We start from the raw sequence: 24,437 nt of genomic DNA on the forward strand, positions 1-24,437 counted from the left end.
TTCTAATATCCAACAAAATAGACTTTCAACCAAAAGTTATCAAAATATATGGGAAAGGACACTACATACTTACCAAAGGAAAAATCCACCAAAATGAACTCTCAAGTCTGAACATCTACGCCCAAAATGCAAGGATACCCACATCTGTAAAAGAAATGTTACTAAAGCTCAAAGCAGACAATGAACCTCACATAATAATAGTGGGACACTTTAACACCCCACTATCACCAATGGACAGATCATGGAAAAAGAAACTAAACAGAGAAACAGTGATACTAAAAGAAGTCACAAACCAAATGAATTTAACTGATATCTACAGAACATTTCACTCTAAAACAAAAGAATATACCTTCTCATGGTACCTTCTCAAAAATCGACCATTTACTCGGACACAAAACAAACCTCAACAGATACAAGAACATTGAATTAATCCCATGTATTCTATGAGACCACCATGGACTAAGGCTGGTCTTCAATAACAACAGAAACAACAGAAAGCCCACATACATGTGCAAGCTGAACAACTATCCACTTAATGATAACTTGGTCAGGGAAGAAATAAAGAAATAAATTAAAGACTTTTTAGAATTCAATGAAAATGAAGGCACAACATATTCAAACTTATGAAACACAATGAAAGCAGTACTAAGAGAAAAAACCTCATAGCTCTGAATACTTCCATAAAGAAATTGGAGAGACATACACTAGCAGGTTGACAGCTCACCTGAAAGCTGTCAAACAAAAAGAGGCAAATACATGCAAGTGGAACAGACAACAAGAAATAATCAAACTCAGGGCTGAAATCAACCAAGTAGAAACAAAAAGAACTATACAAAGAATCAACAAAACCAAGAGCTGGTTCTTTGAGAAAATCAACAAGATTGATAAACCCTTAGCCAGACTAACCAGAGGGCACAGAGAGAGTATCCAAATTGATAAAATCAGGAATGAAAAGAGAGAGAGATAACAACAGAAACTGAGGAAATTAAAAAAATTATCAGATCCTAATACAAAATCTATATTCAACAAAACTAGAAAACCTTTATATAATAGATGATTTTCTAGACAGATACCAGGTACCAAAGTTGAATCAGGATCAGATAAACCATCTAAACAGCTCTATAACTCCTAAGGGGGGGGGGAGCCCAAGGCCAGATGGTTTTAGTGCAGAATTCTATCAGACCTTCAAAGAAGATCTAATACCAGTAATTTTCAAACTATTCCATAAAAACAGAAGGAACACTACCCAATTCTTTCTATGAAGCCAGTTACACTGATACTTAAACCACAAAAGACCCATCAAAGAAAGGAAACTACAGATCAATTTCCCTTATGAATATCAATGTAAAAATACTAACTAAAATTCTTGCAAACCAAATCCAAGAACACATCAAAACAATCATCTACCATGATCAAGTAGGCTTTGATCCGAGGAATGCAGGGATGGTTCAATATATGGAAATCCATCAATATAATTCACTATGTAAACAAACTCAAAGAACAAAACAACATGATCATTTCGTAAGATGCTGAAAAGGCCTTTGACAAAATACAACACCCATTCATGTTAAAAAGTATCAGAGATATCAGGTATTCAAGCTGTATAGCTAAATATAATAAAAAGCAATATAAAGCAAACCAATAGCCAACATCAAACTAAATGGAGAGAAAATTGAAGAAATTCCATTAAAATCAAGAACAAGATAAGACGGCTCAATCTTTCCCTACCTATTCAATATAGTACTAGAAGTTCTAGCCAGAGCAATTTGATATATATATATCAAAGGGATACAAACTGGGAGGGAGGAAGTCAAGGTATCACTATTTGGAGATGATATGGTAGTATATATAAGTGACCCCAAAAATTCTACCAGAGAGCTGCTATAGCTGATAAACATCTTCAGCAAAGTGGCTGGATATAAAATAAACCAAACCAATCAGTAACCTTTCTCCACTCAAAGGATAAAAGGACTGAGAAAGAAATTAGGGAAATAACACTCTTCACAAAAGTCACAAATATAAAATATCTTGGTGTGACTATAACCAAGCAAGTGAAAGATCTGTATGTCAACAACTTCAAATCTCTGAAAAAAGAAATCAAAGAAAACCTCAAAAGATGGAAAGATCTCCCATGCTCATGAATTGACAGGATTAATATAGTTAAAATGGCTGTCCTACTAAAAGCATCTACAGATTCAAAGCAATCCCGATCAAAATTCCAACTCAATTCTTCATAGAGTTAGGAAGAGCAATTCTCAAATTCATTTGGAATAACAACAAACTTGGATAGTGAAAACTATTATAAACAATAAAAGAACTTCAGAGAGAATCACTATCCCTGAGCTCAAGCTATACTATAGAACAATAGTGATAAAAACAGAATGGTATTGGTACAGAGACAGGCAGATAGATCAATGGAATATAACTGAAGACCCAGAAATGAACCCATACACCTATAGTCACTTGCTATTTGACAAAGAAGCTAAAACCATTCGGTGGAAAAAAAAGACAGCATTTCCAAGGAATGGTGGTTGTTCAACTGGTGGTTAGCATGTAGAAGAGTGCAAATGGATCCATTCTTATCTCATTTTATAAAGCTCAAGTCCAAGTGGATCAAGTACCTCCACATAAAACCAGATACTCTGAATCTAATAGAAGAGAAAGTGAGAAAGAGCCTCAAATACTTGGGAACAGGAGAAACTTTCCTGAACAGAACACCAATAGCTTATACTTTAAGAACATCAATTAACTAACGGGACCTAATAAAATCGCACAGCTTCTGTAAGGCAAAGAACATTGTCAATAGGACAAAACGGCACCCAACAGATTGGTAAAAGATATTTACCAACCCTACATCCAATAGAGGGCTAATATCCCAAATATACAAAGAACTCAAGAAGTTAGACTCCAGAGAACCAAACAACCTTATTAAAAAAATGGAGCACAGAGCCAAATAAAGAATTTTGAACCGAGGAATCTCAAAAGGCTGAGAAGCACTTAAAGAAGTGTTCAACATCCTTAGTCACCAGGGAAATGCAAATCCAAACGACCCTGAGATTTCATTTCACAACAGTCAGAACAGCTAAGATCAAAAAAACACAGGTGACAGCAGATGCTGGCAAGGATGTGGAGAATGAGGAACACTCCTTCATTGTTGGTGGGACTGCAAGCTGGTACAACCACTTTGGAAATCAGTCTGGCAGTTTCTCAGAAAATTGAACATAGTTCTACCTGAGGACCCAGCTATACCACTCCTGGGCATATATCCAAAAGATGCTCTAACATCTACCAAGGACACATGCTCCACTATGTTCACAGCAGCCTTATTTATAATAAACAGAAGATAGAAACAACCCAAATGTCCCTCAACAGAAGAATGGATACAGAAAATGTGGTACATCTACACAATGGAGTGCTACTCAGTTATTATAAACAATGACTTTATGAAATTCTTAGGCAAATAGATGGATCCAGAAAATATCATCCTGAGTAAGCTAACACAGACGCAAAAGAACACACATGGTATGTACTCAGTAAGAAGAGGATATTAGCCTCAAAACCCACAATGCCCAAAATACAACCCACAGAACATGGAGTGTAGAAAGAAGGAAGACCAGGGTGCGGATGCTTCAGTCCTGTATTAAGGGAGGACAGGAGGATTGTAGAAGGTGGAGGGAAAGGGAAACTGGGGAGGGGTAAAGGAGGGGGAGAAATAAGGGTGGCACCATCAGGAGCTGGAGGAGATGTGAGAAGAGGTACAGAGGGTTAGGAAATCAAACAAAAATATGTAGCAGAGGGGATAAAGAAGTGGGGCTAGCCACGATAGGCTTCCAGGACCCAACGGGGATGATTTTAGCCCAAATGCACAGAGAATGGGGAGATAGATCCTGTAGAGACCTTCTCCAGCAGATAGGCATGGCCCCTGGTTGAGGGACGGGGACACCCACGCATCTCAAAAGTTTTTAACCCAGAAATGTTCCTGTCCAAAGAAAGAACAGGGACAAAAAAATGGAACAGAAAGTGAAGAAAGGGCCAACCAAGGACTGCCCTAGCTGGGTGTCCATCATGTCTGCAGACACCAAACCCAACACTGTTGCTGTGATCAAGGAACCTAGTTTGGCATGTTCTGAGAAGTCTGGCAAGCAATTGACCAATGCAGTTGCTTGGAGCCAACCATCAGACAGAGCTCAGGGAACCTGGTGGGGGGAGCTAGCTGAAGGCCTGGGGGAGAGGAGAGTGATTGTAACCCCATTGAAGAACAACATAGGCTGGTCTGACCATCCAGTTCTTCAGAGTCTAGTCCACCAACCAAGGTGTACCTGAAGGGATCCATACAGATACATATGTAGCAGAGGATGGCCTTGCCTGACAGCAATGGGAAGGGAGGCTCTTGGTTCCAGGAAGGCTCGATGCCCCAGTGTAGGGGGATGATGGAGTGGTAGGGCTGGAGAGTGTGGGTGGGTAGGGGAGCACTCTCATACAGGCAAAGGGAAGAGGGGAGGGTGTATGAGGGATGGGTGGAGGGACAACCAGGAAGTGGAATATCATGGGATGGGGTTTGGTGGAGGGGGTAATCGGTTGTGGGATATCATTTGAGATGTAAACAAATAGAATGATTAGTAATAATAATAACAGTAATAATAATAATAAAGAATAGTTGTTTGGAGACAGGGTCTAACTAGGCTGGCTTCAAACTGGTGACTCATTTGCCTTTGTCTCCTGTGTGTTTGGACTGTAGACATTCACTACCATGTCCTGAAGAATTCCTTCTTGTGTTAAAATTTCACAATGATTACAATATTAACTGATGGTTCTTTGGATATAAGGTCGCTGTGTTTGTAGCAGTACTATTAAAGTTCTGTTACCCTGAGATACAAACCACATCCCTAATTTCTGATACCTTATCTTCTAAATGTTCTTTGTGTTCTAGATAAACCGTTGAACTGTTAATTTTAAGAATAATTTTCTTGGACTGGAGAGACAGCTCAGCGGTTAAGAGCACTGACTGCTCTTCCAGAGGTCCTGAGTTCACCAGCAACCACATGGTGGCTCACAACTATCTGCAATGAGATCTGATGCCCTCTTCTGGTGTGTCTGAAGATAGCAACAGTGTACTCATAAATAAATCTTAAAAAAGAAATCAAAATTGACAGCATAGCTTTAAAAAAAGAATAATTTTCTTAAGAAAAATTGAATACAAATGTAATAAACTTATGATTTGGAAGGAATACTGGTGTTAACATAATACTTAGATTTTTCCGACTGGAAAATATAAATGTTAATTCTAATATTCTATCACTTTCTCTTCATTGTTTTCTCCAGATGGATCTGAATAGGTATAACTATGTATCCCTAGCTGTCTTCCAACCTGCAGCAATTCTCCTGCCCCTGCCTCTCAAGCACTGGGTTTATAGGAGTATGCCATCAAACCCTGTTTCCTAACCCTACTTTTGTTCCTGTGTCTGAATTTAGTTGATATATGAATGGAGTTTGAACTAATGACTGCCTCATCCTCAACCTGTTTGTCTTCAAATTTGTAGGTGGCTTACATAAAACTAGGTATATTCAGACTGGATAAAGCTGATGCAGAAAGAAGTTCAACAGTAACAGATGTGTTCATTAATAAAGGAAAACTATAAAGTTGGCCAACCATAAAATGTGTTATGGAGCAAAAGTTAAACACAGCAATGGAAGAAATTACCTTAAAAAAAAAAAAAAAAAAAAAGACATACAACCAGAACAACCCAAACACAAAGTACAGAAATAGCATTAACTTGGGGCAAAATAGATAATTCAATCACTAAGAGCACTTGCTGTTCTTTCAGAGTACTGAGTTCAGTTCCAGCAACCACATCAGACAGCTCACAGCTGCCTGAAACTCTAGTTCTGGGGATATGATACCCTCTATTGGCCTTTGGGAATACCTATACATACATGACATATGCTCACACAGATATCCACATACATAGAAATACAAACAAAATTTAAAAAGAAATAATGTCAAGCATTAAGAAGTTATACATTTTTAGAAACCTAATGCTTTACTTTTGAAGGGAACTGAGATAGGGTCTTACTATATAGCCCTGGATGGCCTGGTGCTATGTAGCTTAAGCTAGCTCCAACCTCCCAATTGCTGGGATTACAGGTGTGCTGGGATTAAAATTAGGTTATCTTACATATGCTAGTTTAGAACACCTTGAATGCAGGATCTGCTCAATAAATGTTATAGCCCTAATTCCTTCATAAAACATTTCCCCCTTGATGCCAGGCATTGGGATAACGATGCTGAATAATCCATGAAAATGACTCCTAGGATATTCACTGTTGATGAGGTAATGGGAGGGAAACACAGCAGAAAACAGGGAGGACATAGAAAAAAATTTTAAAAAAAGGTTTCATGGTTACTGTGGTATATGGGAAGGTACTTTTCAAACATCCAAAGTTGATGACTGGATAAAATGTGAACACAGTCAACAGAAAGATCACACATGGAGATGCAGCTCTGAGGCGTTACTCAGGGTAAGCATATGACATGAGGATACCTCTGGCCTGAGGACAGTTAGGGATCAGGAGAGTGGCCACAATGGACTCGCTGTGCAAAGGGAAGACCCCAGAAAAGCTAGTTGTGATTCTGGCCCTGGTCTCTCCCTAGAATCTTCATATACAGGACCTGGTCAGAAATCTCAAATTGCTGTGGTTTCCCTTTAAGCTTCACGCCAATTTCTGGTACTGGAGTGTCCATATCAATGACAGTAGGACCTAGTAAGTGCCATGGAATTGTGAGTTGACATTCTGACCTCCTGAGAGCTGAAGATGTACCACCCTCCTTTTTAGTCTCTTCCAGAGTCTGGAAAGTCATTCTCTCTTTCGTTTGTCTCCTCAAGACTTCCTTCAAGAACAGACAACTTTCTTTTCTCTGTTTCTCTCTGGAAAGTTTTCCAGCTATCTTGAGTAACTTCTTCATTGGCCTCTCCTTGCCTTTGTATACACCAGGCTACAAGAGAGACTGTTACTGCTCCTGATTCAACCGCCAACTTGTCTTTAAGAAGCTGTTTTATCTTGTTCATAGCTGAGGGGTCAGCTTGAATGCCACTGTGGGAGCTATAGCTTCCTCTTGCTCATGGCTCCCACGGTAGTGCAGACTCATGATGCTGAGATGCCCATACTATGGTGTCTGTAGCCTTGGGCCGGAGCATGCGGCATCAGCTTTTCTTCATGGACACTGCAGGCACTTTGGTCATTTTTAAAATTCATTTTTATGTGTGTTAGTGTTTTACCTGCTTGTATGTGTTTGATGGTACTGGATCCCCTGGAACTGGAGATACAGACAGTTGTGAGCTGCCATATGGGTGCTGGTCCTTTGGAAGAGCAGCCAATGTACTTAACTGCTGAGCCATCTCTCCAGCCCTTGACTTAACCTTTATGTAATTAGTTTCTAATATAGTTGAGTTTAAAGATCAGTCAGCATCATTTGTTCAAAAGATTAATCCCTGCAGCTTAGTACAATGCTGGGCTAGTACACAAGGACAAGGAATCTTATCATATTACCATTAAAAAAGTATTTTGTCCTCATTGAGTTTGAGTTATGTTGGTGCTTTTGATAAAATAAACAAATATACAAACAACAGAAACTAAGTAATCATATATAAAGTTTAAAATCTCTTATGTGTATTAAAAATTCTCAACTATATTTCCTGTATCTACTGTGCACATAAAATCTTGTTTATTTTGTTACTGTGGTGAAATGGTGAGAGCTGAAGCCCATAGTGAACATTTAAAATTAATAAGTGATGAATTGGAAGCCAGGAAGCACTTAGAGATATGAAGACAAATTAAAATAGTAAAGAAAAAGTTGATTAGTGATTGACTCTAAGGAATAGACTCAGATAAAAGTAAAAATTGTCATTTAAAAATCATTTAGAATGGATACTTTAAATATGAAATATTCAAATAACATTTGTAACAAATTCTAGAAATTAAAAAGGGATTTTAGAGTTTTACCCTACTTTTATGGATGTTTCTGCTTTATTTCATAGAGAAATCTGGGACGTTAATAAAACCTTAAGAACCATAAAATAATGATGGAAAATAGAAAGGGTATTACACATATTGTTCCACTTCAGGAAACATCTGGTGCAGAGAATATGAGGTAAAGAAATTCCATTGTTTATCTCGGTCAGTGAAAGGTTCAAGAAGAAATAAACAACATAAATTGTAAACAGCTGAATTGGGTGAGTTTCCATGTCATTCAAAATAGGTAATTTAAAGAGTCTGAAGAGAACTACAGAATAAAGGTTTTCTTTAAAACCCTTTATTTAAGAGAGTCCAGAAGATATGATGACTCAGAAGTAATGAGTCATTTAAAAATAATAAAACTATTGCTTTGCCTGGAAAATAGAGGGAATTTTGGTTGATGATTCAGTATGGAAACTGCTTGCTTCCAAGACAACAGTTTGGAAGAATACAAAACAGGTACTATAGAACTACTTAGTAGGGGAGACAAGGGAAGAGACCTGGAATGTTTTATTTATTGTATTTAGTCTTAAATAGTTGATAAAATACACCAAAAAAGAGAGATCATTTCATAAGAGATTTTCTTATGCTCTAAGAAAAAATATATTTAAATATAAAAGAATAATACTTTGAGTTTAGAAATAATGTTTCAATGAAGGAAATATAAAGATTATTATAAGACTATTTCAGCAGATGATATTGCTTGGGTATTCATGAGGTGGAAAGTACTTAAAATCGTTCTCTTGTTTCATTTTATCATTCTTTTGTTACTATTTAAGGCAGGGTCTCTCTCTATTTCCCTGCTGTCTTGTTATTAAGACCAGGTTGGCCTTGAACTCACAAAGACAGTCTGTGTCTGCCTCCCTGATGCTGGAATTAAAGGTATATGCCACCAAAAACTTACATCAGTAGACATGCTAACAGGAAATGGAGAGATCTTTCATGGTCCCACACCTAGAAAAAGAACTATAGGCAAGGCACTAGAAAGATGGCTCAGAGTTTAAGAGTACTAGGCTTACCTACCAGAGGCCCAGGCTCTATTCCCACCTCCACATAGCAGCTCACAACTGTAACTACAATTTCAGGTGATCTGACACCCTATCACAAACATACATGCAGGCAAAACACAAGTGCACATAAAATAAAAATAATTAAAAAAAGAACCACAGGCAATCGATGATTGTGGAGAGAGGAAGAATTAGTCTTCCCCAAGGATGAGCCCCTAACTGGCTATCCAATGCCAAGTAGTCAGTCCTGAACACACACACACACACACACACACACACACACACACACACACAATACTAAACTGACTTAGCCATTGTTATTCATTCTCATTCTCTCTCTTTCTCTCTCTCTGAATTTGAAAGGTAGTAAGGATATGGGAGTAGTTGGAAAGAATAGAAGCAGGGGAAATAATGCATTTAATTAATCCCTAGTATCTGTATTAAACTTGAAGTAAAGAGGGCTCCCTGTCCATCTTTTGTCTCTGTACCAACCCAATCTGATAATGTGGTCAAGCCATTTTTCCTCATTGAGATTACACCTTTTCTTTTGGGAAAAGAGTATATAAAATGGCTCTGGGGTCCAGAGAATAAAAGAAAAGCAGAAATTGTTTTGCTTGGTTTGAATTAGGAAAAAAATGTTGTTTATCAGATATTATTTGAAGCATAATGAACTGACAATTCATTTTTAATGAATGCCATTTGTAAAGCTACTGCCTCCAGAAAGAAAATTTGAAGAACTGAAGAGGTAACTGAGTGGTTAAGAGCAGTGGCTGCTCTTCCAGCAGACCTGGGTTCATTTCCCATCACCTATATAGTGCTTCACAACTACTGGTTGGTAACTGCAATTCTAGGCAATCTGATGCCCCTCTTCTGGCCTTCATGGGCACAAGGTGTGTACATGGTGAAATTGGAAACATGCAAGGAACATCCCACCCCCATATATAATTTTTGAAAAGCAAATTTGGAGTTGAATGGTTAGTTTCAAACAAACAAATACTAAAGTTAGAGATACAGCTAGCTCGGTGGTAGAGGATTTTCCTAGCATGTGTGAGATCCTAGATTTAATTCCTATCACACCACAAAAAAATTATTATTTATTTTGAAATATCAGAAACATTTGTCTTGGACATTATACAAGAATAGGCAGTGAATATTTTTAGGCACTTTAATAAGAGTATTGATTATGCTTTAAAGCTAACAAGTATCTGAGCGCTGCTAAGATCGGATACTCATGTACTACTACAGATTTCATGGCACTATTTCACACCACCACAGTGGGATCTGGAAGAAGGGGATGTCTAACCTTTAGGTCAAGGAAGCCAGCCCCAAACAGGGACTGCCATGCCCAGTCCTGGAACAGAATAGAAGAATCTGTTCTATTATGAACGAATTAGCTTGTGTGTCAAGGAGGGCACATGGAAATGAGAAGATAACTCTCAGGAGTCAATTATCTCTTTCCAGAATCTATAGATCTATGGGATCTATAGATCAAACTCATATCATCTGGTTTTCTCAGATGATTTTTTTATAGAGGGAGCTGTCTTGCCAGCACTATTCTTTTGTTTGCAAGATAGTCTTGTGTGTCCCAGACTGCTTTACTTACGATCCTCCTGCTCAAGTCTCCAGAGTGCATGGATTACAGGCACTGGGCTGTTTGTTTTATGAGACATGAAGCTCATGCTAGGAATGCTGAGATTACAGACATGTGTCATCATATTTGCCTTGCAAATATCCTATACATATAAATAGACATAAAGAGTTTTGTGCATATTTTTAAAACAAAAGTAACTTATTGTTTTCTCAATTTAATAAAAATACTACTTTACAGGAAAGTTAAAGTCAATTGTCATGTGCTGGTTGGCTTTATTGTCAGTTTGACACAAACCTCAATAATCTGGGAAGAGGGAATTTAGTTGAGAAAATGTCTCCATAAAATTGTCCTGTAGACAAGCCTGTAGGGTACTGTCTTAATGACTGATGTGGGAGGGCCAAGCTCATTCTGGACAGTGTCAACCCTGAACAGGTGGTCCTGAGTTGAAAGGAGGCTAAGCAAGCCAGCAAGTAAAGTAATATTCCTCCATGGCCTATGTTTCAAATCCTTGCTCTAGGTTCCTGCCATGAGTTTGTGCCCTGGCTTCCCTAAGTGACAGAGTGTGACCTGAGAGCTGTGAGCTGAAACAAACCCTTTCTCCCCAAATTGCTTTTGTTTATAGAGTTTTATCACAATAGAAATCCCAAGACATCAGACTTAAATGAGTATAATTATATGAATACACCACACTATTTTATCTAATTCCCTGCTAAGGTATTCCATAGGCTGTAGGGAAGGTGAAGAAAGAACTGGCAAAGGCCCAGAAGGTAAAGGTGCTGTGTGTAGATCTGACAGCTTGAGTATGAGCTCTAGGTTCCACAAGATGGAAAACCTCTTCAGAGAATTGTCCTCTGACTTACACATGCCTACATGAGCCTGCCCACACACATTAATTAATTAATTAAAATTTTAAAAAGGAAGCAAGCAATAAGGAAAGGATCAAACCAACTTCCACTGTGGGAGCTTTCAAAATGTTCTGAGGGAAGAAAGAATTAAAACACGGAGGTTCAAATTTTTAACCTTTTAGATATAGATGGATAATGTTCAAATCTTGAATTATTTATAGATGAGGAAAAATTTACAAAAGAGAAACAATAAAACATACTTTGCGATACCACTAAAGAACTTAGACAGCTAAAACTGGTTGGTAGACTTTCCAAGAAAAACAAAAGCAGTTTTAATGATCACTCACAATCACTGCTTGGTAAGGAAGTATAGGAGAACACCATCTAATACAAGCTCAGTGAGTCCTTCTTAAGCAAATAGGTAACTAACTAAAGACCTTTTGTGTCTTCTCTGGGGCTCCACTTCCTCAAGAATTCATGTGGGCTCTGTGCTTGTCTGAGTTCCTACTGCACGGGAACAGCTCTGCTTTGATCTTTGTAGATGTGAGAGCTTAAAAAATGTTTCACTTGAAAAAATTCCTTGGTAAAAAAAGTGTTGAAAATACACTTACCCTTCAGCTCATCTGTTAATCAAAAATGGAAAACATGTATTTATAACAGAGAGATCTGAAAGCTAGCACTTAACATTATCAATTTCAGCATCACTAATGGTATTGCAATCAGGCAACATGGTGTGACATGAAAATTATAGTGTCATTTATGGAATGTTCTTATTAAAATACTTTATTGTTTTTAGACCTAATGTCTGGTGAAAGTGACTATAGGACCTAGAGATGTTCACAATATAGATTGTTGTACAAAGCAGCTTAGCCCAGTTCTCTCACTAAGTCCCGAATTATAAAACTGTTATGGGTGTGTCGGGGTAGGCTGAAGAGGAAGGAAGCAGAACAAACATCAGATGGAAAGGATTTATAAGATAAGTGCATGTTTTAAATATTTTAACAGAGTGATATTAGTCAAAGTATGATTCTTACCTGAGACATGATGCTACGAAAGAGTTCTGAGCAGAGAAAGGACATGATTTCACTCACTCTTTAACAAAATAATCCTGGATAGCAAGATGAGAACAAACTACAAAGAACAAGAGTAAAAGAAAAAAAAAAAAAAAAACCCAGAAAGGGGTTTCCTAGACAATCTAGGCAAAAATGATGTTGGTTTGGACCAGGTAGGAGAGTTAAGTTCTAGATGTATTTTGAAAGTAGAGGCAATGAGACAGCTGTGCAGGTTTTGTGAGAAAGGTCAAAAATGAGTCTTTACTTTTTTTTTTTTTTAAAGTTGTGGTTTGGGGGTTGAAGAAATGGCTCAAGAGTTAAAGTAACTGGCCGTTCTTCCTGATGACCTAAGTTTAAATTCCCAGCACCCACATGGTAGCTCATAATGGTCTGTAACTCTAGTTCTAAAGGATCCAATGCCCTATTCGACTATGTATCAGGCATACATATGGTATGTACACACACACACACACACACACACACACACACACACACACACACACACACACAGGCAAAACATCTGTATAAACAAAACTCAAAACTTGTGCTTTGCTTTACCTGAATAACTAGAAGATGTGAAGATATGTTAGCTACACTTGGAAGACCACAGAAAGAACAGATTTGTCGGTGTGAAGAAAGGTGGTGGCATGTAAGGTCAGTGGTTCCATATTGGACATCAGTTCTATGTAAGGGTGTCCAGTTCCCAACAGAACTGACATTGTACATCAAGAGGACTGTGGGCTAGAGATTTGGCAATGGATCTCTGTGAGTTCAAGGTCAACCTGGTCTACATATAGTGAGCTCGGGCCAGCCAGCACTATACAGTGAGACTCTGCTTGGGGAAGAGGAATCATCAGAAGAGACTGAGAAGTGGCTAGAGATAAACTATTATAAATGTCTTTCATCTCTAATTCAGATGTCTTATATCTTCTAGTATTAGTGAATTTTGGTAGAATAACCTGAATGTTATAGCAAGAATGAAAACACCAGCACAGAAATCAGGTAAAATCTTACATCCTTCTCAATTACTGACAAGAATCCTAAAAGCCAAATGAAGAAGATGTTTTGAGGAGGAACCGATCAACTCATCAGAATGTTAAATAAGTATTGAGAAATGGCAGGGGTGGTCATCAGCGTTGTCAACTGGTAAGTCACACTCTGTCTCTACTCTTGGAATGTGAAGACAGAAATATGGTGGCATAAGCTTGAAAAGAGAAAATAGAAGAAAAATGACAATTAAAATATAGAAAATTGCTTCAAAAAGTTTTCTGGAAGTTTATATAAAATAAAGCAATACTTAGAAAGGAGAGTGAATATAAAAAGTATTGATTTTTTTTTTTGCTTTTTTAAAGATAATCTCATTTATTTGATTTTTTTTACTTTATTTTAAAAAACAAAGATAAATGTACAAATTTTCAGCATTTTTACATAAAAGTATACGAATACTTTTTTTAAGGTTGTAATTAAGTATTTGTGGGTATATATACATACACATATGTATATATGTAACAATAATATAGGAAAAGAAGCTATTAATTTGAAGGGATAAGAGAGAAACTAGGAGGGGCTGTAGGGAGGAAAGGGGGATGTGATACAGTTCTATATTAATTAAAATATATTCTCTTTTTTTGTTGTTGTTGAACTTCACACAGTCTATGAGTTGTTTCTGGGGTGTTCAGAGCTTTCTGGGGTTAGTATCACATTATCAGTGACTGCATTTTATGTCTGTTCTTTTGTGACTGGGTTATCTCACTCAGGATGATATTCTCTAGATGCATCCACTTTCTTAAGAATTTTGTTAAGTCATTGTTTCTGATAGCTGAGTAGTACTCCATTGTGTAAATGTACCACAATTTTTGTATCCATTCATCTACTGAAGGACATCTGGGTTCTTTCCAGCTTCTGGCTATTATAAATAGAGCTGCAATGAACATTGTAGTGCATGTATCTTTGTTGTATGTTGGAGTGTCTCTGGGGTAAATGCCCAGAAGTGGAATAACTGGGTCCTCAGGTAGTACTGTGTCCATTTTTTCTGAGGAACCGCCAGACTGATTTCCAGAGTGGTTGTATCAGTTTACAACCCCACCAACAGTAGAGAAGTGTTCCTCTTTCTCCACATCCATGCCAGCATCTGCTGTCATCTGAGTTTTGGATCTTGGCCAATCTGACTGGTGTGAGGTGGAATCTCAGGGTTGTTTTGATTTGCATTTCCCTGATGGCTAAGGATGTCAAGCACTTCCTTAGATGTTTCTCAGCCATTCGATATTCCTCGATTATGAACTTTTTGTTTAAGTCTGTACCCCATTTTTTAATAGGGTTGTTTAATTCTCTGGTGTCTAGCTTTTTGAGTTCTTTGTATACCTTGGATATTAGGCCTCTATCTGATGTGGGGTTGGTCAGGATCTTTTCCCCATCTGTTGGCTGCAGTTTTGTTTTCTTGACAGTGTCCTTAGCCTTACAGAAACGTTGCAATCTCATTAAGTCCCATTTGTCAATCTTTGACCTTAGAGCTCGAGCCACTGGTGTTCTGTTCAGGAAATTTCCTCCTGTGCCTATGAGTTCTAAGGTTTTCCCTACTTTCTCATCTAATAGTTTCAGTGTACCTGGTTTAATGTGGAGATCTTTGATCCACTTACACTTGAGCTTTGTACAAGGAGATAAGAAAGGGTCTATTTTCATTCTTCTGCATGATGAGTGCCATTTGGACCAGCACCATTTGTTGAATAGGCTGTCCTTTTTCCATTGAATGTTTACAGCTCCTTTGTCAAAAATCAGGTGACCATATACGTGAGGGCTCATTTCTGGATCTTCTATTCTACTCCATTGATCCACGTGCCTATTTCTGTACCAGTACCATGCAGTTTTCAGCACAATTGCCTTGTAATATAGCTTGAGGTCAGGGATAGTGATTTCCACAGATGTTTTCTTGTTGTTGAGGATGGATTTCGCTATTCTAGGTCTTTTGTTATTCCAGATGAAATTGCACATTGCTCTTTCCAATTCAATGAAGAACTGGGTTGGAATTTTGATGGAGATTGCATTGAATCTGCAGCTTGCTTTTGGTAAGATGGCCATTTTTAAAATGTTGATCCTCTTTTCTGAGACCTGTTGGTGTGTGCTGCAGAGCTCCTTCCAGTTTGCTCCATCCTGACTTACCGCTGTTCGCCTCTGCTGAGGAACAAGTCGGTCAGGAAGCAACACCTCAGCCATGGCATTTAAAGATACCGGAAAGACGCCCGTGGAGCCCGAAGTGGCGACTCACCAAATTCAGATCATACTCACAAGCCGCAACGTGAAGTCGCTGGAGAAGGTTTGTGCGGACTTGATCAGAGGCATTAAGGAAAAGAATCTGAAAGTGAAAGGACCAGTGCGCATGCCTACAAAGACATTGAGGATCACTACCAGAAAAACACCTTGTGGTGAAGGCTCCAAGACATGGGATTGATTCCAGATGATGATCCACAAGCGACTCATTGACTTACACAGTCCTTCTAAGATTGATAAACAGATCACTTTCATCAGTATTGAGCCAGGAGTGGAGGTTGAAGTCACCATTGCAGATGCCTAAGTCAACTGTTTAAATAAATTGACTTAATTGTTAAAAAATAAATAAATAAATAAAAATAAAATAAAATGTTGATCCTTCTGATCCATGAGCATAGGAGATCTTTCCATTTTCTGGGATCTTCCTCGATTTCCTTCTTTAGAGGTTTGAAGTTCTTGTCATACAGGTCCTTCACTTGCTTAGTTAGAGTCACACCAAGGTATTTCATAGTTTTTGTGACTATTGTGAAGGGTACCTTTTCCCTAATTTCTTTCTCCACATGTTTGTCCTTTGAATATAGGAAGGCTACTGATTTGTTTGAGTTAATTTTATATCCAGCCACTTTGCTGAACTTGTTTATCAGCTGTAGGAGTTCTCTGGTGAAATTTGTGGGGTCACTTAAGTACACTATCATGTCATCTGCAAAGAGTGATGGTTTTACTTCTTCCTTTCCAATTTGTATCCCTTTATTTCCTTCTGGTGTCTAATTGCTCCAGCCAGGACTTCCAATACTATGTTGAATAGGTAGGGGGAGAGTGGGCAGCCTTGTTGAGTCCCTGATTTTAGTGGGAATGCTTCAAGTTTCCCACTGTTAAGTTTGATGTTGGCTGTTGGTTTGCTGTATATTGCTTTTATTATGTTTATGTATGGACCTTGGATTCCTGTTCTTTCCAGGACTTTTAACATGAAGGGGTGTGGAATTTTGTCAAATGCTTTCTCAGCATCTAGTGAGATGCCCATGTGGGTTTTTTTCTTTGAGTTTGTTTATATGGTAGATTACATTGATGGATTTCCTTATATTAAACCATCCCTGCATCCCAGGGATGAAGCCTACTTGGTCATGGTGAATGATCGTTTTGATGTGTTCTTGGATTCGGTTTGCAAAGATTTTGTTGAGTATTTTTGCATCAATGTTCATAAGTAAGATTGGTCTGAGTTCTCTTTCCTTGTAGAGTCTTTGTGTGGTTTAGGAACGAGGGTTATTGTAGCCTCAAAAAATGAGTTAGGTAGTGTTCCATCGGATTCTATTTTGTGGAATAGTTTGGAGAGTATTGGTATTATGTTGTCAATAAATGTCTGGTAAAACTCTGTACTGGACCCATCTGGAACTGGGCTTTTTTTGGTTGGGAGGCTTTTGATGACTGCTTCTATTTCTTTAGGTATTATGGGAATATTTAGATGGTTTACCTGGTCCTGGTTTAACTTTGGTATCTTGTATCTGTCTAGGAATTCATCCATTTCCTCCAGATTTTCCAGCTTGGTTGAGTATAGGCTTTTGTAGTAGGATCTGATGATTTCTTGAATTTCCTCAGTTTCAGTCGTTATTTCTCCACTTTCCTTTCTGGTTTTGTTAATTTGGATACTCTCTCTTTGCCCTCTAGTTAGTCTGGCTAAGGGTTTATCAATCTTGTTAATTTTCTCAAAGAACCAGCTCTTGGTTTTGTTGATTCTTTGATGGTTCTTTTTGTTTCTATTTGGTCTATTTCTGTCCTAAGTTTGATTATTTCTTGCCGTCTACTCCTCTTGTGTGTACCTGCCTCCTTTTGTTCTAGAGCTTTCAACTGTGCTGTTAGGCTGCTAGTGTATGCTCTCTCCAGTTTCTTTTTGGAAGCACTCAGAGCTATGAGTTTTCCTCTTAGTACTGCTTTCATTGCATCCCATAGGTTTGGGTATGTTCTGTTTTCATTTTCACTGAATTCTAGAAAATCCTTAATTTCTTTCTTTACTTCTTCTTTGACCTTGCCATCGTTTATTAGAGCATTGTTTAGTTTCCATGTGTATATGGGCTTTTTGTTGTCTTTGTTGTTGTTAAAGACCAGCCTTAGACCATGGTGATCTGAATGGATGCATGGGAGTATTTCGATCTTATTGTATTGATTGAGGCTCGTTCTGTGTCCAGTTATGTGGTCAATTTTCGAGAAGGTGCCGTGAGGTGCTGAGAAGAAGGTGTATTCTTTTGTTTTATGATGATATGTTCTATAGATATCTATTAATTCCAGTTGGTTCATAGTCTCTGCTAGTTTTACAGTGTCCTTGTTCAGTTTCTGTTTCCATAATCTGTCCATTGGTGAGAGTGGGGTATTAAAGTCTCCCACCATTATTGTGTAGGGTAAAATGTATTTTTTAAGCTTTAGTAAGGTTTCTCTTATGAATATGGGTGCTTTTGTATTTGGAGCATATATGTTAAGGATTGAGAGTTCCTCCTGAAAGATTTCCCCTGTAATGAGTAAAAAGTGTAGTTCCTTATCTCTTTTGATAACTTTTGGTTGAAAATCTACTTTATTTGATATTAGAATGGCCACTCCAGCTTGCTTCTTGGGGCCATTTGCTTGGAAAGTTTTTTCCAAACCTTTTATTCTGAGATAGTGTCTGTCTTTGTCTCTGAGATGAGTTTCCTGTATGTAGCAAAATGCTGGGTTTTGTTTATATATCCAGTCTGATAGCCTATATCTTTTTATTGGGGAGTTGAGTCCATTTATGTTAATAGATATCAAGGAATAGTGGTTGCTGTTTCCTGCTATTGTTGCTTTGGTAGGTTGAATTGTGCCTGTGTGTCTTTCTTCTTTTGCTTTTCTTGCCTAGAAGTTTTCTTGTTTTTACTATGAGGTGGTTCACCTTATTGTATTGGGTTTTCCACCTATAATTTGTTGCAGTGCTGGGTTTGTGGTCATATATTGTGTGAATTTGTTGGGTATAGCAGCTTGGGCTGGCACTTGTGCTTTTTTTTTTTTTTTTTGCACTTGTGCTCTCTTAGGGTCTGCATGATGTCTGTCCAGGATCTTCTAGCTTTCATAGTCTCTGTTGAGAAATCGGGTGTGATTCTGATTGGTCTGCCTTTATATGTTACATGACCTTTTTCCCTTACTGCGTTTAGTATTCTTTCTTTGCTTTGGGCACTTGGTGTTTTGACTATTATGTGTCGGGAGGAATTTCTTTTCTGGTCCAACCTATTTGGAGTTCTGTAGGCTTCTTTTATGTTCGTGGTCATCTCATTCTTAAGGGTAGGGAAGTTTTCTTCCAGGATTTTGTTGAAGATATTTATTGTACCTCTTAGTTGATGTTCTTCACCCTCTTCTATTCCTATTATCCTTAGGTTTGGTCTTTTCATTGTGTCCTGGATCTCCTGCACATTTTGGGTTAGGAGCTTTTTGGTTTTTGCATCTTCTCTGTTTTGTCTATGTTTTCAATGTTGTCTTTTGCCCCTGAGATTCTCTCTTCCATCTCTTGTAGTCTGTTGGAAATGCTTGCATCTGTGACTCCTGATTTCTTTTTTAGGATTTCTACCTCTAGGGTTGTCTCTTTTAGTGTTTTCTTTATTGTGTTCATTTCCGTTTTAAATTCCTTTTTCCATTCCTTCATCTCTTTGGTTCTGCTTTCTTCTAGTTCTTTGAGTTCTTTGAGTGTTTTTCTTGTTTCTTCTTTAAAAGCTTCTAATTCTTTATGCTTTTTCTCCTGTTCTTGTTTAAGGATCTCTATTATCATCTTGAGGTAGGATTTCGTGTCTGAGTCTTCTTTTTCTGGAGTGTTTGGCATTCTGCTATTTGTTTTGATGGGAGAGCTGGGTTCTAGTGTTGCCAGATTGTCTTGGTTTCCCTGGGGTACGTTCTTTCGCTTTCCTCTGGCCATCTTGTTGTCAGTGATTGGTTCTCGCCTTTCCCTTGTACCTGACCTGTGTCCCTGGATCTCTGCTGTTCCTGGTGGTGGATGGTCCAAGCGCTTGTTGTGCACCACGGAAGCCACCGGCTGGGAACAGAGGGCCCAATGCCTCTGCTGGGTTCCTGGATCTTTGGATCAAGCTTGGCAGGCACACACTTTCCTCGAGTTCTGCTGAGATCTGTCTGTCCCCTGGCTAGTCGGAATCTGTTCTCACCCGGTTCTCACCAGTCCTGTGTGTCTGGGTCTCCCAAAAGTATTGATTTTTAAAATGGGAGAGAAAACAGCTATTTTTGTGCAAAAGAGATTGATTCAGGAGAGAAGACACAAGAGAAATGCCAACTAGTAGTTCTTTCATGGTAACAAGGGAAAAAGAGTACATGAACGTCAGTACAAGTAGGTAATGGTAGCTACGATCATAAAAGCTCTTTTCTGACCAAGTGTTTTCAGTAAAATAAGAAACAAGGACTTCTATTCAAAGTAAAAAGTGGGAAAGAGACAGGACCATAGGAGGTGACTGAAGATATAAACAGTCACCCTGGAGGAAATGAAACTAACAGAAAGCAACTAAGGAGATATAGTGTGATTGCCAGGCAACATTAAAGGTCAACTTGAGGTCATAAACATAGATTTAAAGCATAATAAAAAGGTGGTTTTATAGGGATAAATCAGGCAAAGAATTGGATCTAGCTGGCCCTGTGATTTAAACCATGCCATATAGCTGAAGTGAGAGGTTCACAAAGTGACAGTGTGTACAAAGGAAACATGCTAATGAGTGAAGATGGACTCCTCCTTCTGAGCTCTGTGGAACTCCTAGGTGGCGAGCACCAAAATCCTATCCTTCTCCCTCTATCCTCACATTTAAACTCAAACTATATTCCCTGTAAGGATGTGGTTTTCACTGCAATCCTTTTAGAGGAGGACTCACACTCCTCAAACATGAGGGAGGACTGGTTAGTGTCCTTCTTACTTCACACTGCTAATTACAGAACACTCTCCCTTTGCCCTGTACAAAAATCCCCTGCCTGAGTCACACATCATCAGGCTCTATTCCCCTACTACTTTTCCTACTGCAGTCACTTACAGCTCTTCAAGGTCATCTTTTTCATTCCTTGGTAATTTTAGCTTCTGGCTCACTGTCACTCTAATACTATTTCTGTCACAATTCTTATTGATTTCAACATTTAAAAAAGCCTGTCTGACATCCTGGTTTCTTCATTTCTTGACTGTTTCTACATAACAACACTGATCTTGTTCTCTTTATCCTATCCAAGCCACTCTTGGTCACACTTGTATCATGCATGCCACCTAAGAGTTTAAAGTTTAGTATCTACATCTTTGTTGTTTTGTTTTTAAAACAGGGTCTTGCTACACAGGTCAGGCTACCCTCAAACTAATAGGACAGCTCAGTCTGCCTGCCTCTGCCTTCTGAGTCATTAAAGGTATGCAGGATACATGCCTCTTGGTGTAATTCCCTACTGGGGCTAGAAAGATGGCTTAGTAGTTAAGAGAATGTACTGCTCTGAAGTTTGGTCCCAGCACTCTCATCAAGTGGCTCACAAACACCTGTAATTTTAGCTCTAGGAGATCTGATACCTCTGGCCTCCGTTGACAGCTGTGCCCACACATACATACTTACCACCACTCCCCAATTATAAATAAACTAAACCCTTTAAAGAATTTCCTAATGCATTTGTAGTAAAGTAATTCTTCTATAGATATCTTCTGGCAAAGTTAAGAGAATACTGTTACACTAGGCATATGATTGCCCTCTGCAGGAATTTGTGCTACCAACATCAACAGATGATAGGAAGCAATGCCAGGAGTGGATATGTCTGTGATTTCTAGCACCCAAAGGCAGAAAGGCAGAAATATCTTCAGTTTGAGGCTAGTCTTGACTATAAATTAAGACCCTAACTCTTCCCCAAGCCCTTGTTAGAAAATAAAGGAAAATAACAGTGACCAAACAGAAAGCAAAAAGGGGAGCACTGAGTATGCTATGTTGACTCCCCGTTTTAATTAGGCTCACAAAAGGAATATTAATGTTATTATATAATCATTATTATGATTATATATTAATGTTATTATATAACTATATTATATAGTATTTTAAGAACAGGAAGGAACATGTTCCAAAAACCACATCATTATGTGGTTTCATGGCTATGTAACTACCATTGCACATACTTAGATAAGTCTAGAAGGTAAAGTTTATTATACATCCACATTATATGATATAACCTGACTCCAAGGCTATAAATAAGCCTATAGACCTTATTACTGTATTGAATACTGCTGGGCGTTATAATATGTGATAGTTAATCTTTATTGTCAACCTGATGGGACTCAGAATTACATGGAAACATACTTCTGGATATGCCTACAAGGGTGTTTCCTCATAGAAAGGTTAATTCTACCATGAATGTAGGTGGCACTAGCCCATAGGCTGGGGTCATAAACTAAATATAGAGGAGAAAGCCAGCTGAGCACCAGCGTTCACTTATTTCTCCTTCCTAACGGTGGATACAATGAGGCAAGCTTCCTCAGCTCCTGCCACCATGCCTTCCCTGCTAGGATGGGCTGCATCTTTACAATTGTAAGACAAAAATGACTCTTCTTTTCAGTTGCTTCCTGTCAAGCATTTGGTCAGAACAATAAGAAAAAGAACATAATATAACAGTAAGAACGTGTTCTACATGGAAAAGTTATAGGCATTTACCACAAAGGGAACTTACAGGACTAGAAGTTTCTCTCAATGAGTCAGTGAGAGAACTGTCAGTGAATGTGAAGTCTCTGGGCATGATCGTTGACTTTATGAAGGCTACACTTAGCCGACAGTAAATTTAACAAAACTCTTAAAAACAAATTAACCTTAGCTTATGTAGTTTATTTATCTTTTAAGCTTTTGACTTTCATAATGAGACTCAGCTTAAATACAGACACACTGCATGATTGTATAAAAATATTTTCTTAGTTCAAGTCTAGACAGATTCACTGTTGATTTTTACCAGACTTTCAAAAAACATGAATGAGTCTTAAATTATTCCATAAACCATAGAGGTAACCCTTCAAAATTCATCCTATGAACCCATTATTACCCTAATACAGCAAAAGGAAGCTTTAGATAATTTTCTTCACTGAACATAGACACAAAATCATCAATACTCAAAAATCAAAATCAACAATACATTAAAAAGACAATCCATTAAGATCAAACTGGCTTCATTCAGAGATAAAGATTCATTATATACAAATTAATAAATAAGCATAACTACCACATAAATAGAGTCAAGTATAAAAGCACATGGCCATCCCAACTGATACAACAAGGCATTTATTTATCTAGGAGGATGAAGAAAACCATGTCTTTTGAAAGAAAATGAGTGGAAATGGTAAGTGAAATAAGCTGGACTCAGAAAGGTAAGCATCTCATGAGTCTGTCATAAGGAGAACCTAGAGAAAAAACAAGGACAACATGAAAGTAAAGGGGAACTACTACAAAACAGGAGGGAGACCAGAGTGAGGGAGAGAAAAAAATTGAAGAGTACAAATATGATCAAATTACATTATATGCTTGTATGAAAATATCACAATGAAGCCCATTATATTGTACAATATATGCTAATAAGGAACAAAAAGAAACTTTGTATTTTTAATCTTTTATACTGTTTTATTTTTTTTGTTGTTGTTGTTAAAAATCAATTCATAAATCCATACACCGTTTCAGGCTTACACAGAGTCAATTAACATCACTGCCTTTCACTTCGGCATCTAGCCCCATTAGGAGTTCAGAGGTAATAATACACATGAAGCCATCATATCCTGGATCCTTCCTAGAATCTATCTCATCTTAGTTACTTTTCTATTGCTGTGGTAAGACACCATGGCTAAGGCACCTTAAAAAAGGAAAGTTTAGTTGGGCTTATCATTCTAACAGGTTAGAGTCTATGATGGTGGAATGAGGGCATGGTGACAACTGGCTGGAACAGCAGCTTAGGACTCACATCTTCATCCAAAAGCAGGAGGGAGATAGCACACTTGGAATGGTGTGTCTTTTGAAACATTACCACCATCCCCAAGTGCCACACTTGCTCCAACAAGGTCCTACCTCCTAATCCTTCACTAACAGTTCCACAAAATGGGGATGAAGCATTCAAACAATGAGCCCACTGAGGGTATTCTCATCCACACCATCACTACCTGTGACTCTCTTTCTGGAAGTATGTGCATGGCAGTTTGCCTGTTTCCCTTTTCCTAGTGGATGTGCTTGGAAGTTGATTATGCTTCATGAATTCTCCTATGAATGAAAATCAGAGGTGGGGTCCATGTTTTCAAACTTTTACTTCTTTGTATTATTATTAATTATTATTTGGTGGGGTTTTTTTTTTTTTTTTTTTTTTTTTTTTTTTTTTTTGAGACAAAGTTTCTCTGTATGATCTTGGTTGTACTGAAACTCACCCTGTAGATGAGGCTGTCCTTGAGCATATAGAAGCATTTGCCTCTACTTCCTAAGTGCTGGGATTAAAGGGATGCACCATCCCACCTGGCTGTTTTCAAACTTGAAAGAGAAAAAGAGAGAGAGAGAAGAGGAGAGGAGGGGAGGGGAGGGGAGGGGAGGGAAGGGGAGGGGAGGGGAGGGGAGAAGAGGAGAGGAGAAGAGAAGAGATTAATTGATTTTGATTCTGTGTGTGTTCAGTAGGTTGTGTGCCCACAGAGGAAAGATGTGTTACA

General features: G+C 38.2%; 1 protein-coding gene and 1 pseudogene across 2 annotated transcripts in view; one reads left to right on the forward strand and one right to left on the reverse strand.

The window, feature by feature from the left end:
* The window catches only part of PPP2R3A (protein phosphatase 2 regulatory subunit B''alpha), a 133,782-nt gene that overhangs the window by 91,041 nt on the left and 18,304 nt on the right, over window positions 1–24,437 (reverse strand). The window lies entirely within an intron of this gene.
* Window positions 15,717–16,076, forward strand: LOC308434515 (small ribosomal subunit protein uS10-like; annotated as a pseudogene). Its single transcript has one exon. The product of its transcript is annotated as a small ribosomal subunit protein uS10-like (transcript).

This window comes from Micromys minutus (genome assembly GCF_963924665.1).
Source record: "Micromys minutus genome assembly, chromosome: 21".
Taxonomy (NCBI): Eukaryota; Metazoa; Chordata; class Mammalia; order Rodentia; family Muridae; genus Micromys; species Micromys minutus.